The sequence below is a fragment of the Tupaia chinensis genome, unplaced genomic scaffold, assembly GCF_000334495.1.
Source record: "Tupaia chinensis unplaced genomic scaffold, TupChi_1.0 Scaffold000037_20, whole genome shotgun sequence".
Taxonomy (NCBI): Eukaryota; Metazoa; Chordata; class Mammalia; order Scandentia; family Tupaiidae; genus Tupaia; species Tupaia belangeri.
In genome coordinates, this window is record NW_006159479.1 from 2,636,021 (window position 1) to 2,651,684 (window position 15,664).

The 15,664-nt window shown below is 41.2% G+C and overlaps 1 long non-coding RNA gene across 1 annotated transcript; it reads left to right on the top strand.

Moving 5' to 3' along the window:
* Window positions 1-442: 442 nt before the first annotated feature.
* Window positions 443-14,762, top strand: LOC102480319 (uncharacterized). Its single transcript, XR_001370455.1, has 4 exons — window positions 443-471; window positions 2,834-2,905; window positions 10,878-10,973; window positions 14,098-14,762. It is a non-coding gene; the product is annotated as an uncharacterized LOC102480319 (long non-coding RNA).
* Window positions 14,763-15,664: the final 902 nt, after the last annotated feature.

Below are 15,664 nucleotides of genomic sequence, written 5' to 3' on the forward strand. Positions count from 1 at the left end.
TTAAAAATCATTGAATTACAGATCAGAAGTATGGAATATAAGTTATACTTCAAATAAAGCTGTTAAAAAAATAAAATCAGTTCTGTCCATCAAGGAGATTGCAGTTTAGTGGCAGTATAAGACAAACATAACAATTTCAATGAAATGTGAACATGGCGTAACAGTCCTGTAAGCTTAGTGACTCAACGTTGAAATACCCTGGAGCTCAGGCCTTGGACATCTATGTTTTCTTTCTCTAATATAACCACTCCCTTCACACTCTCATTTAGTGTCATGACTTTAAAAGGCAATTGTATGTTGATGACTCTAAATTTTTATTTTTATTTATTTACTTATGTATTTTATTGCCTCAGGGTATGTGTGCTCACCAGAGAGAGAGGTAGACAGACCCAGAAGAAATCCCCTCTCCAATGGAGCATGGTCATTCTGCAGTTCTTTTTTCTCCATTTCTCCATCCCATCAGGATTTGGGGTATGTATGCACGTGTGCCTAGCATTTTTTCAAGTCTCCAGATCCAGGGCTAGAACCACAGTCAGCGATGTGGGATCTGGCCTTCTATGCACAATACTGAACTGCTACACAATAGGGCCAGCCCCCTCCAAATTTTTTCCTGTCATACATGTGTTTTCTTTTTCTGAATTCTGATTGCTACAAAGCAAAAATCACAGAATATTTTTTTCAACAGAGAATCTTACATTTGTTTGTTAAATGTTTCTTTTCTTTTCTACTCCCACTCACCCTCTACCACCCACTCCCTTCCCTTACAGTCTCCTCTACTATCTTATATCTTAAGATCTTTCCATTTCTTTCATAGATTGTAGATGTTCACAATCTATGGGGACATACAGTGGGTATCTTTCAAAGTCTAGCTCACTTCACTTAACATTAAATCTTTTAGGGGCCAGAAGGTGGTGTAGTGGTTATGGTGCTGGACTCCCACATGCCCAGTTGCAATTCAAGTCCCGGACCTGGCAGCTTGGAATTCAAGCTGGGCTCATGTGTATGTGTGCCCAAAATCCTGAGAGGAGAATAGAGAAGGGCTGTGGAGTAGCCATCCTCCCTAGGGTGATTTCTTACTTTCTCTCTGTCTCTCTGGTGTGCATATGTATCCTACAGCAAAAAATCTTAAAAAAAAAAAAAACAGAAGGAAAAAAAAAAGTATTTTATATTCATCCACTTTGAATAAAATAATAAGGCTCCAGAGCTTTTATCTCTAATAGATATCTTCCCCAAACTCCAGCTCATACAACCACAGTCTGACACCTCTACTTTAAAAACTAGAAAGCACATCAAACGCAACATGAACAAAATCGAATTTCTAGTCTTGCCCTCCAAATTTGCTCCTCTACAACTTTATCGTCTCAATACATTAACAGTTTTATCTTTGGGGAAAAATATTTAATTTTATTATAATTACTTTTTAATTTGACCAGAGAGATAGAGACAGAGAGAGGGTAAGTGAGAAAGGAAGCCACCAAGATCAGGATGTGAACCATAGTCGGCCATGTGGGAATCCAGCACCTTAACCACCATGCCACCTGCAGGCCGCAGCAACTCCATCTTTCCAGTTGCTCAGGCCAAAAACCTTGGAGTCATTTTTGACTTGTTTCTCTCATACTCATCATGAAATCCTATTGGGTCAACCTTCAACATATATCCAGAATCTGACTTTTCTCACTACCTCGCCTGCTACTTCCTGGCCCAAGTCATCATCTCCTTTTGTCCGGATAATTACCTTGTTCCCCTAATGGTCCACATTCTATAACAATCATAGGAAATAATTAAAACTATAACCTGGATTATGTTGTGATAAAATCCCCCAAAGGCTTCCATCTCAACCCTAATGAAAGCCAAAGTGCTTACAGTGGCCTTCAGTACACCATAAGATCTGGGTCCCCATCTCTACACTTTCACTTTTCTGACCTAGCCACCATCACTCTTAGTTCTGTGCACTCTCTTCCATCCACATGGGCTTCCTTCCTGTTCTTCCAATATTATTGGCAACCTCCTACTGACAGCCCTTGCATTTTCTGTTCTGGAATTCTTCTCATCAAGTATCCCCACTGTTTATTCCCTCATCTCCCTCATCTCCTTGTTCAAAATGTCACCTTCTCACTGAGGTCTTTCTAGACTATCTATTTCAACTTACAAGCGTCTTCCCCACCTCCTACACAACCCATCCCCTGGCACTTCTTTACCCCTTTTCTGCTTTTTTTTTTTTTCATAAGCACTTATCATCTTCTAACATACTATTTAAATAATTTACTTATTTAGTTAATTGTCTCTTTATCCCCATTATGCCAGAAGCCCCATAAAGCTTGTTTGTTTTGTTCAGCACTGTTTTCTCAGTTTCTGAATAGTAGGCATTTAATACAACACTTGAGTTGGTGAATAAATGTGTCTAGTACTCTTAGAAAAGGAAATAAGTAGATTTCTTGTGTGACCAGGTCAGTGTTTTGGGGGCTGTGGGATGGCTAAGATGTGGGGGAAGGCTGTTAGGAGAGAGTTAACAGTAGAAGTGACAATGAAACTGAGTTGTGAAGACAGTTAACAATTTTCCAGAAAGAGAAGGTAGTGAAGGGCACAGAATTGTGTGTGCAAAGCCAGAATATTCTGCAAAATTGTGGCATATTTCTAAAGAGTTGAATATTGCATTGGGGAAGTATGGAGCAAGGAAAGAACTGATGGGGACAAAGAGAAGGACTGGAGGGCCAGTCAGAGCCCACCACAGAAGACTGGGGCAGATTGGATTCCAGTCTCATCTGCATCTCCAGCACCTTGTCTATTTCTTTAGATACTTCCCTTTTCAGTCTAAAACTTATTTTTCTTTTAGGTTGATATCTTTGCTACCCACATTTTCCTTTAGAAAGAAGAATGCATTCATGATCCCAGAGATTGAAGGCAGGTAATTATAAAAATATGCACATTTTTAAAAGCAAAAAGCTGAAAGAATTTATGTTTTGAAACAGGTTATACATTTTTGATTACTCAAATCTGAAAAGACTGAAATAATTGAAATTTCAAAAGAAATGACAGCTGGTGGTAGTGCAGACTATTTTCATGATCAATGTTACTCCATAGGAAAAAGCAATCCTGCAGAGGGCTATAGAAATAGGTGCAAATTGGAGGTGATTGAAAAATGTCCTTCAATATTTTTGGCAATTGCCACCTATTAAACTGAAATTGATATTATATTAATTATTATATGTCTGAATTGTTAAATTAAACAATAAGAAGTGGGAAACTGTATGTAGTAAATTAATCATAGACTGTAATAATGATTTTTTTTTTCAGATTTGCCAGAGGGTACATGCACTCTCCGGAGAGAGACAGAGAGAGGGAGAAAGTATCTCCCAATGGGGTGTAGACATGCTACAATATCTTCCTCATCTCTCCATCCTTTGAAATTGGGGCTCACGCACAGATGTGCCCAATATGTTTTTCAAGCTGCCAGGTCCTGGATTTGAACCTCATGGTTGATCATGTGGGATCTGGCTTTCTCAACCACTAAGTCAACATGGTGGTTCATATTTTTTTCTTTTCAAAAGTACTCTAATTCCCTTTAATTTGATTAGTAAAGCTGAAGATCTTGCACTCTTTTTTAGATAAAGAACAGAACAATTACACATTCATTCATTAGACAAATATTTTTTGACATTGTCCAATGAGCAAGGTAGTTTGGGATTCCAAATGACCACAGAAGTAAGTAGCTCTTTCTTTTAAAATTTCCATGTGGAACATATTGATTTATGGTGTAGAGACTAACCATTCAAATAAATCTGTGAATCTACATTTTTATTTGATAAGAGATAAAATAGTCATTCAAATTCCCTGAAAGTTCTATGAAAAGCATATAATTTCCATCAACCTGTATGTGCTAAAACTGACAAACACTTTGTTAACCTCTGGTTCTTGTGGAAATCTATATTTATCTTCAGATAGAGATGTCTACAGGATTTCTTACACTGGAGTGAATTCAGCCACCACCCAGTACTTGGGGGCACCATCCAGTACTTTCTATGCATAAGCACATACATGCATAGTATTTTAAAATCACATTCTTCGCAATGTGTAGCAAGAGCCACACAGATGCTCTGTCACTTTGACCTAGCAATCCTGCTCCTGAGAACTTCCTGAAGGAACTAATTATATAGAAGCAAAAATCTAGATGCAGAAAGATTGTTATTACAAATTTATCTATAATAGCCAAAATCTAGAAGCCAATTAATTTTCTACAATAAGAAAATGATCTAGAAAAACATGGTGCATTAACAAGATGTCCTGTCATGTAATCATTAAAAATCAGAAGTATGAAGACTTCAAAAATGTGAAAAATATTTTTGATAAACCTTAAATTTAAAGACAGTGTTTTTTTTTCTTGTTTTTTTTTTTTTATTGCTATGTTGTTGTTTTACTATAGGATACATGCATTCACCAGAGACAGAGAAAGAGAGAGAAAGCAAGAATCATTCCCTCCACCCTCCGTGAGGGATGGCCACATTACAATCCCTTTTCCCCTATTCTCCTCTTGGGATTTTGGGCATACACATGCAAGTGCCTGGTGTGTTTCTCAAGCCACTGGGTCTGGGACTTGAACCATGCAGCTAACCATGTGGGATCCAGCTGCCTTACCATCCATACCACCTGCTAGCTCAAAAGGCATTTTTTAAAATGACATTTACATTGTGATTATAAATATGCAAAAATAGAAAACAGAAGTAATATTTACTTGCACCTCTAACCTAACCTGAATTTCATTTCAAACTATTGCCCACAAAATGCAGAGTGTGAGATAACTATAGTAACTCCATGTACAAAGGCTTCCTGCAGAATATTTTCAAACATCTATATGTTTCTATATTCAGGTAGTTGTCAGGACTGTATATGAATAAGATATAGTCTGTACTGTTACAAAGTACAGTATTTGGAACGGTATCCATTTTTGTTAGAGGAAAGATTGTATCCATTTTTATTTCAGGATGTTATTGTGTATAAGCCTACATATCCCCATATTGCAGGATATGGCACTGCTGGTTCAGGAAACCTAACTGCTTTGGACCAAATTGTGACTCCCCCAGTCATATATTTAAACCCTAACTTCCTATATGATAATATTTAGAGATGGGCTTTTGGGAGATCACTATGTTCTATTAAATCATGAAGGTGGGGTCTTTGTGATGGGATTCCCTCTTTTGGGAAGGGACCAAAAACTCATTCTTTCTGCCACTTAGGACAAAGAGAGAAGGCAGCCAGCTATAGTCTAGAGGAGAGCCTCACCCAAATCTGACCACGCTGGCACCCTGAACCTGGACTTCTAATTTCCAGAACTGTGTGAAAATACTTTTCTGATGTTTAGGCTATCCAATCCACTTCCACAGACTGGGCACCAAGAACAGCAGGTGCTACCCGTCTCAACTGCCAAATAGCCAACTTTGGAGGGAGGTCCAGGATCAGCAACAATAATACAAGATTGTGTTTCGTTTTGTTTTGCTCTTGAGAGGTTTTTGCCTTAGGGCACGTGTGCTCTCTGGAGAGAGAGAAAGACAGAGGCAGTGAGAGAGAAAGTAAGAAATCATCCCCCCAGGTGGGATAGCTATGCTGCTATTCCTTCTTCTCCATTCTCTTCCTGGGATCTTGGGTACACACACACATGCACCTGGCATGATTTTCAAGCCACCAGGTCCAGGACTTGAACTGCGGTTGCCCATGTGGGAGTCCAGTTCCGTAACTGCTACCCCATCTGCTGGTCCCAGTACTGTAAGTTTTGATGCTAGGTGTTCCCATGTATAAATATGAAAGCACAACTGCACACGGTGAATGCATTCACTCATTCAACAGATGTTTATCAAGCACATAGATGCTGGGGATATTGCAGCGAACAGAACAGATAGCAAGCCTTGTCTACTGGAGAAGACAGATGATAACTAAAATAAATAAGTAAAATGCACGATCTACTAGACAGTGGTACTAAGGAGAAAAGTAAGGCAGCAAAGAAGTGATGTTAACTGAAGAAGTGAGGGGTAGCATCACCAAGAAGGTGCCTGAAGAAGGTAAGGGAGGGATCCAGGAGTACATCGGCAAAAGAATATTCCAGACTGACAGAAAGGCAAGGGCTGAAGGTGTGTTGGAAAACCATCAAAAAAGGACAGAGCGGCAACGAAGAGATGAAATGAGGTAGGAGAGAGAAGGGGAGATGAGGGAGGTGCGGAGTGTGTGGAGCTCGTGGACCCTTCTGTGGGCCGCCCCTGCCTCTGAGCAGAGCTGCTGCACGATCTGCTCTGCACTTCAGCACGATCCCTCTGGCTGCTGTGTAGGCAGGGCTGCTGGAGAAGTAAAAGTGGCTTTGAAGTACATGCTGTATTGGTTTCCTAGGGCTGCTGAAACAAATTGCCACAAACTGGTGATTTAAAAGAACAGAGATTTATTCCCTTCCAGTTCTGGGAGCCAGAAGTCTGAAAGCGAGGTGTTGGCAGGGGTGGTTTCTTCTGGAACCTCCGAGGGAGAATCTGCTGCCTGCCTCTCTCCTCGCTTCTGGCAGCTACTGGCAGTTCCTCGGCTTGCAACTATACCACTCCAATCTCTGGTTCCCGACGTCTTCCTATAGCCTTTTCCTGTATCTATTATCACTGCGTCTGAATCTCCTGCTCCTTTCTTTATAGACACAGTCAGCAGCTTCAAAGTCCACCCTAATCCAGGTTAACCTCATCGTAACTGCTTGTATCTGCAAAGACCCCCTTTTCAAACAAGGTGATATCGACGGCACTGGGTGGGCATGAATTCAATGCACTACACATATCTGTGACTAAAATATAGCATTTAGGTTTATGATCTGAGAAAACTAACCTTGCTTTTTAAATCAATATCATGTTTAGATCTGTTCCTGCAGTTAATAGGAAGAACACCTTGGAAAACAAGGGTTAGTCCCTCAAAAGGGTGGAATTGGCTGAAAACAAGCATACCTAAGAATTCCAAAGCCCAAGCCTGGGGGACTAATATGGTTTTGTTTTGTTTTGTTTTCAAAGTACTATGAACCAATAGGAAAATTTTTTGGGGAAAAGGAATCCTTCTACAAAACTCCTTTAATGATGGCTTCAGCCCTGGCCTTAGCAAGTGCCCTTGACTCTAGCCAGGTGGTCTAACAGGACTATGCCTGGGGTCTCAGTATAAAGTCAGGGTAAGTGCTGCCAGTCTTTTACTTGTGACTTTCTAAGAGGGATATGTGGAAGAAATTCAACCTCCGCGATGATAATCATCAAATCTAAAGTCTTACACTGCCACACCCCAGCCCCAGAGTCCCCACTTCTCCACATCTTTTGACTTCCAAACCTGGTTCTGAGGAAGAACCCTTGCCCCAGAGGAGTCAGCAAAGACAGTGGGGTGTGCCACCTCCTTTGCCTGCCCAGTTTGCCTCAGTGCTCCTCAGGAGGCATTATTTTAGCACATTTTTTATGGCTGTATCCCCTCGGAATGAAGCCATGGGACACCTCTGGGGAGGATGTTGGGAAATGAAGCCATAGTTTTGATGGGATAAGGTGGCACTTAGATTTTTGTAAGGGAACTTTGTGGTGAGAGGTAGGTGTACCAGATGAGAGTAAAGTGATATAAATTCTCTCCAGTTACTCAGTGGGTCAATATTCTGTGGATAGGAATAGTGGATGGGCAAATGTGGACTTGGAGGAATTTACTCTGTGTACCTAAAGCCAGTGGGAAAACAAAATATGTGAATTACAAGACAGGTATCCAGATTATGAGGACCGGCTGGTCGAGATACATACATCACGTCGGACCTGCACACAGCAGCATCTGTGAGACACTTTTCCTTCACTCTACAAGTCAAATGTAAGGATTATAAGGTTAAAAGAGTCGAAAGTACTGCTTTCAGTATCTGATGCCTCTTGGGACACAATGGAAGACCCTTAATTGACACCGAGTAGAGAGAGAACAGCTTTTACTCCCAAGTTTATGATCCATTCAGCATACAGAGGCCCACTTGGCTACGTTGGATGTGGTGCATATATCCTTTTCTATTTTTCTATTGACAGAGGGTGCATGTACCTACCAGGGAGAAACAGAGAGAGAGGAACAGAAAGAGAAATAAAGCCCTCTCAATGGGGCATGGTCATGCTGCAAGCCTTTTCCTCCATTTCTCCGTCATGACAAAACCTGGGGTATGCACACACAGGGACCTAGCATGTTTTTTAAGCTGCTGGGACCAGGATTCAAGTCATGGTTAGCTGTGTGGGATCTGGCTCCCAATGTACAGCATTTAATCACTGACCCCCAGGGCTGGCTGGTCCATATATCCTTATACAGAGTTCTTGAAAACCCATTTCACAAGATTGGCCAAGATAAAAGTGGTTGAGATCTTCCAGGTCAGAAGACCGTGAGATGTATGAATCATTGCTTTCCACAGCCAAAGATCACGCAAAAGCAGGGTATTAATCCACAACCACAAGGAATATCTTTCTTACAAATGGAGAATCTAGTGTGACCTAGATTAGGGAACAGAGACTCAGAACTGGGCATGGGAGCATGACTGTTAGTAATGAGGTCTCAGAAAAGGAAAGCAGTCTCTAACTCAGGTGGCAGTGAACTTGGGGAGAAAAGGACAGTCTGAGGTATCAGGTTCCAAGGGGTGGATAGAACACAAGAACCAGATTACAATGGAGGTGAGAACAGAAAGGTCTCTGAGACTATGATAGGCAGAGAAGGGAGCCTGTGGTTTGATCTAAGGACAATCTGAAAACTATTTAAGATGTTATCACAGCTGTGGTGGTACACTCTGCTAAGACACTGTGCTCCATAGGCAGGGACCACATGGGAGACTCAGTTCAATTCCCAGTCCAAGCTTAATGCTAGGCACAGTGGTTCATGCTTGTAAGCTCAGCCGCTCCAGGAGGCTGAGGCAGGACTGTGAGCTTGAGGTTGGACTAGGCAACATAGCAAGACCATGTCTGAATGAAGAGCCCGGCGTGATGGCACACCTGCATCCCAGCTGGGAGGCTGCAGCGGGGAAGATCACAATATAGCAAGGTTCTATCGTCTAACATCAAAACAGAACAGTCAGTCTGTGGCCTAGTGTTTAGGGGAGCCAGATCCCACAGGGCCAAACATGCAGCTCAAGTCTTGGCCCTGACAGCTTGTGCACATTCACATGCATTCCCATAATCTTGACAGGATGGACACACAGAGAAGGATTGTTATGTGACCATATCCTGTGATGGGGTGCTTTCTTCCTTTCCTGTCTCTAGACAGCACACAGGCCCTCTGGCAAGTTATATAAGTAAACACACACACACACACACACACACACACACACACACACACACTACAATTTGAAGATCCTTTCTCCTCAACATTTCCTCCAAAAGCCGAAAGATTTTCACCACATATTTGAAGCTTGGGAAGCAAAATCTTCTCCTCCTCCTCCTTCTTCTCCAGTGTATTTCTTTCTTTCATGAGAGTGAAAGATAAAGAGAGAGAAGCACCCTTAACAGGGTCCCAAGCTGCAATTCCTGCAGCCTTTCCATCCAGCCAGGATCATGGATGCACATTCCCAGAGTGGTCAGGGATCTAATCCATGCTCTTCCCTATGGGTCCAGCATCTCTCGAGTAGCAAATTCCTGCCATGCCACCAACCGGCCCAGTGAGTTTCTTTTACAAACCGTCCTAAGAGATCCCAGTAGAAAGATCTGGAGAATTATATCAGAAACTTTTCGTTTGGGAGGAGAAATTGTAAAAAGCAAATCATATATTTCTATACAATATAGTTCTAATTGTAGGGAGTAATGTCAATGTCAACAATTTTTTGTGTGTGTGGCCTTTATAAAGTTTCAAGTTAATAAATCCTTCTGGTATTATTATTATTATTATTATTATTTTATGTATCTGGCCAAGGTAGGCAATATCTTTTCCAGAATAGACAAAGACAAGTAAACAATTTCCTTGCAGAATTCTTTTATAGAAAGGGTTTAGATATTTTTGTTTTGTTTAGTTTTGTTGGTTTAGATGTGCACCTATCTATCTATATAATACCATGAAACTTGTAGACGAGGTCATCACTCAGTGACTTTTCTATCGGTTAACACATCATGAATAGTTCCATTTTCATGGTGATGTACTTTTTTTAAGAGGTTTTTGCCTTAAGGGGTGTGTGTTCATGGCAGGGGTGGAGGGAGGGTATGGAGAGAGAGACAGAGACAGTGAGAGGGAAAGTGAAAAATCAACCCCCCAACACCAGAGGTTGGCCATGCCACAATCCCATCTACTCCATTCTCCTCCTGGGATCTTAGGCATGCAGGCACACATGCCTGCATGATTTTCAAGCCACTGGGTCCAGGACTCAAACCACAGTTGGCCATGTGGGAGTCTAGTGAAGTAACCGCTACTCTATCTGCTGTCTTCCCAATAATCTTTTTTTAAGAGTTTTTGCTACAGGGTGCGTGCACTCTCCAGAGAGACAGAAAGAGAGAAATCACCTCCCAGGGGGATGGCCACGCCACAATCCCTTCTCCTCCATTCTCTTCTCGGGATTTTGGGCATGCACGCACGTGTGCCTGGCGTGAGTTTAAGCCACCGGATCCGGGACTCCAACCATGGTCGACTACATGGGAGTTCAGCGACATAGCCATTACGCTAACTAATGGTCTCCCCAACAATCTTGATAAAGAGAAGATGTTGGGGACTAGAGTGAAGGTAACTCCATTGATACATTAATGTTTCCTTCAAAGAAAGGGGAAGCAGGACAATTGTTAATGTGACTGCATTACCTGGGTGAAGCACTGTGGTTTAGGAGGACAGAATGAGGGTCTTTGCCTTCTTAGTTCAGCATTGTTAGATCATGCACTGCTTCTGAGATCCCAGCTAAATTCCTACAGATCACCGTCCCATCTGAACCCACCCTGTTGCATGCGGAGGCACCACCTTTTCTTCTGTGAAAGAAAAACAGTTGAAAGCAGTCTGTGGAATTCATGGTAAGGGCCCCGAGTAAACACACGCCTGAGATTTTGGTTCTGTCTCACACCCATGAGGGTTATCGCTCCAAAGGCATGTTCTAGTTTATTATAAATCTACAATGTGATCTTCCTTTCTTTATCCCAGTGTTCTCTGGAGTTCATGATGTAAAAAGTAAGGTATAACCAATCAATTGGCTGCAGTATTTTAAATGAACCAATGTAAACTCTTGACAACTTTGTAACACCCTCCCCCCACTTCTAGTCCTTCTCTGTTACATAAATCCCTTTTCTTGGTCACCATTTCGATGAGCACATTTCCAGAGAACCAGCGTCTGTTCATCTAGTTGAATTTGTCCAAGTCCTGGCTCAAATAAGCCACTTTTGTTCCACTTACTATACCACAGCCTTCTTTTGAGGTTGACGCTTTGCATAGAATTTTAATAAAATTCTGTGGAAATTATCTTAAGCTCTGAGCAAATCTATCCAGGAAAATATTTTATTGTACATGACATTCTTTAAAAGAAAATCTCAGCTGCAGCTGACTCTGGCATTTTGAGAAGTCATGGACTAGAAGAGACAGCCTCTTACTTCCCACCACCAACCCTGGAACAGCCCAGTTCTCTGGATGAGGGGTCTGAGGCCATTCTTTAAGGCTTAGAGCTGAGACACAATGTCCTGCCCCTGGAAAAAGGGCACGGCCACACTTAGGCACATCTGCCCTTTTAGAATGCTCCCGGAACGTTAACAGCTGCAGCTGGGCCTGCCAAGGGGATGCTTCAGTGACACAAAAAGTCTTTCATTACAGTTCTCAATGCTGTTTGTGAGGTTTGGGTTCTTCTGTTGTTACAGTTACTCTTGAAGATTGCTTCTTGTTTGGAGCACTAGTTAAAACTTGGGGGTGTCTTTTCCGTAGACCTAAATTATTTCGTGCATGCAGATGGTAGTATATAAGACATTAAATCTTTGGCACAAATGATCTTCCAGATGAAATGAAAACACCTGAGTTATTCGATACAAACCCACATTTGCAATCTGTGACAATGTCTTATATTTTAGTTTTGTATCTTTCTAAATTCAAGTCTTCATCCTGCTTTAAATGTGAAGATCTTCTTTAATCCTATTTCTTAATGAAAAAAAGAAACTGTTAGGGAGATAAAAAGTTTAACATTTTTAAGTATATGCTTCAGGGATATTGATTTATTCACTTGGTACCCCTTGGTGATACAAATGAAAAAGGATACCAAGCTAACTTAGAAGTTAGCAGGGGTTTTCCCTCTTAGGCTTCTGAGCAATTAATTAGGACAACAGGGAAGCCTTTCATGAAAGTTGTATCTTTGGGCTTACACTAATGTTCTTTTATCTTAACATAACATATTGGTTTCTAATCCCTCCCACCCCATGATGTAGGTCAACAGTCAATCAAAAAGCAAAGACAGATTTTCTCATATTAAGATTATGATGGATTTAACATGATAAATCATACTCTTAATTTCAAATCATAGCTTTAATAAGAGGAAAATTATTATTATATAAGTTACCATCTTCAAACCACAGTTAATGATACAATTCCTTTTATTTTTATCTATCAATACACATGATTGAGTTCCTAATAGTGTCTAGCAATTGATTACATGTAATATTGAGCCCAGTATAAATCAGGGATCTATCAACAAGCGTTTTGTTAATGAGTTGGAGAAATCAAGTGCACATATACGAAGACATGATCAGAAAGCCATGGTTAGGCATTACAGTAGAGGCTGTGACGCACGTAGCCTTCTTCAAGACTTACGGTGCTTATTTTCCCAGTTGCTGGGAGTGATGGCGAACGACAGTCTTCCTCCAAGTCCTGCTTCCAGAATTTTCCTCAGCAAGACTGTCACTTGCCCAAGGTCATGTTAACTTCCAGAAAACAGCCTGTATTCAAGGACTGGTTGAATCGAGAAGGATCACAGAGGCTCCAGACTTTTGCTTCAAGGCTGGGTAATAGGGTAGCCCGTGCCTTGAGGTCCACAGAGTACCTTTTGGATCCCCTGATCTTTGCTCCAATTATGTCACAGTTCAAGTCCTCCTTTTGCCCAATCCTAAATCCTTCACTCTTTGTTGTAGTCTGCTACTGCATTGCCAACAGATATATCTGAAACTGGGTGACTCATTAGAGGTTTTTCAGCTTACAGATAGGGGATCCACGGGCCAACTTCTGATAAGGCTACAACATGGTGGGAGACAGAATCTTGAGCAGAGTGGCTGTAGCATCAGATGCTTATATAATAAAATCAGGAGGTCTAGGTTTTGGTCTGGCTCCTGTCACCATGGTGAATCACCTCCTTCAGCTTCCTTTAGAAGGAAGAGTTGGACTAGATGTCCAAAGAGACATATCTCTAAAAATCTATGATATGTTGCAGTCAGCACTCAGACTTGATTTCTCTTCTAAAAATAGTAACCCCTATTCACTGAAAACAATGTAGAATCAAAATTGGATGACTTAGATTCAGTTTCTTTAATTAATAACTTGTTTAGTTGTACCAAATAGATTTTCTCCCAAATAACCATCTGATAAAATAAGATACTATTGTAAATCAGTCCTATTCTGAGGTAAATTCCACATCTTTCAGTTTCTTTCTTTCCTCTGAAAATTTTATAGGCACACAGGTAAATCTATTCAAATATCTCATCTCCATCTGGAACCAGGTCAGGGATTTCACAGATGGTTGGTAGAATCCATCTGGAATCAGATATTTCAGAATCAAATAACACCGTATTAGTATTCTTAAATAGTGAATTTTATAAGGATGAAGGGACTCCTTTAAGACAATTTAGTAAAAATATTGATAATATGGAAAGTATTATAACCAATTTACTAAGTGAAATACATCCAAGTAATGACAATATATGACTCCACGCTCAAGTTTTTTGTGTCTTGTTTTTTCCTCTTAAATTAGTTTTTCTGATATAGATATTGCTAAAGCCAATGCAAACTTGCATTATCCCTCTGTTTGTTGGTAAGTACCTTGAGAGATTTTAAACTCCCTCTGAAAAAACTTTGTCAATTACACTAGCACCAGGGCATTCTTGCTCTATTAAAATGTTTTATTTTGGTTTTGTCTTTATTTTATTTAATTTTTATTTAATTTTTTTTTTACAGGAGTACGAATTGGGCACTGTCCTAGAGAGACAAAGACAGGAAAATGTGTTCTCTTTCTCGTTTCTTTGCACATACTGTCCCCCTCTGCCCAGAACACTCCACAACCATGTCTTCATCTATTAATTCCTATCATTATTCACATCCTTAAAACACTCAGCTCAGACTTTAACCCACTAAAAAGGGCCCCAGCCACAGTGGCACAGGCAGTGGGGACTATGCGATGCTGGACCAGCAGTGCTATAGCTTGAAGAAGCTAAGATATAGCCATTTGATGGTGTGGTAGTTAAGGCGGCTGGATCCCAATGGCTGGCTGCATGAGGAGGCTGCAGGTTTCCAACCCAGGTCTACCTAAATGTGCAAGACATGACCATGGACACATCTATGATCCTGGCTGGCTGTAGAACTGGTGGGGGAGGGGGTGTCACAGTATGAATAATTTGTTGAGAGTTTCCTCACTCACATATGAAAGAAAGAAAGAAACTTTCAAAAAGTGGAGAGGGAGAGTGTCCTATAGCCTCCCACACTCTGATGTCGCAATTTCAGCAGACAATAATTTGTCTCCTTGCACTGACCAGACTGAACAACCTAAGTTCAAGCTTGCAGCCCTTAGCTCTGTGGCCTTACTACCTGGTACAATGTCTGCTCTATGTTAAGTGCTCCATAAAAAGCCAATAAATTGATTGTGATGAAAAGACCTAGTAATTTTTACAAGCCAAGAGGATTTTTTTGAACAGCTGTGCCGTAGCTCAAAGAATCTAAGATGTGGGCCATCTGATGGTGTGGTGATTTAGGCAGCTGGATCCCACGTGGCTGACTGTACTATTAGAGTCCTAGAACCAGTAGCTTGGGAAGCACACCAGCTGCATGTGTGTGCATGCACAAAATCCTGAAAGGAGGGAGAAAGAGAGGAGATGGGATTGTGGTGTGACCTTTCCCCTTTAGGGGGGGCTTTCTTACCTTCTCCAGTCTCTGGCAAAATTTTTTTAAGAATTATTTTATTGGGGACCAGCAGGTGGCATTGTGGTTAAGGGCACTGGACTCCCACATGGCTGACCATGGTTTGAGTCCTACACCTAGAGGCTTGCTTTCTCACTTTCCCTCTTCCTCTCTCACTCTGCCCCTCTCTGGTCAAATTAAAATAAATAAATAAGTAGATTGATAAATAAAATAATTCTTAAAAGAATTATTTTATTTATCAATCTACTTATTTATTTATTTTAATTTGACCAGAGAGGGGCAGAGTGAGAGAGGAAGAGGGAAAGTGAGAAAGCAAGCCTCTAGGTGTAGGACTCAAACCATGGTCAGCCATGTGGGAGTCCAGTGCCCTTAACCACAATGCCACCTGCCAGCCCTGTGGCAAATTTTTTTTTTTTAAAGAAGAAGCTGTGGGACCAGTAGTTGGCATAATGGTTATGTCACTGGATTCCCATGTAGTCAAATGTTGTTTGAGTCCCGGATCCGGTAGATTAAACTCATGCCAGGCGTGTGTGCATTTTTGCCCAAGATCCTGAGAGGAGAACGGAGGAGAAGGGATTGCAGCGTGTCCATCCCCCCTGGGGGGTGATTT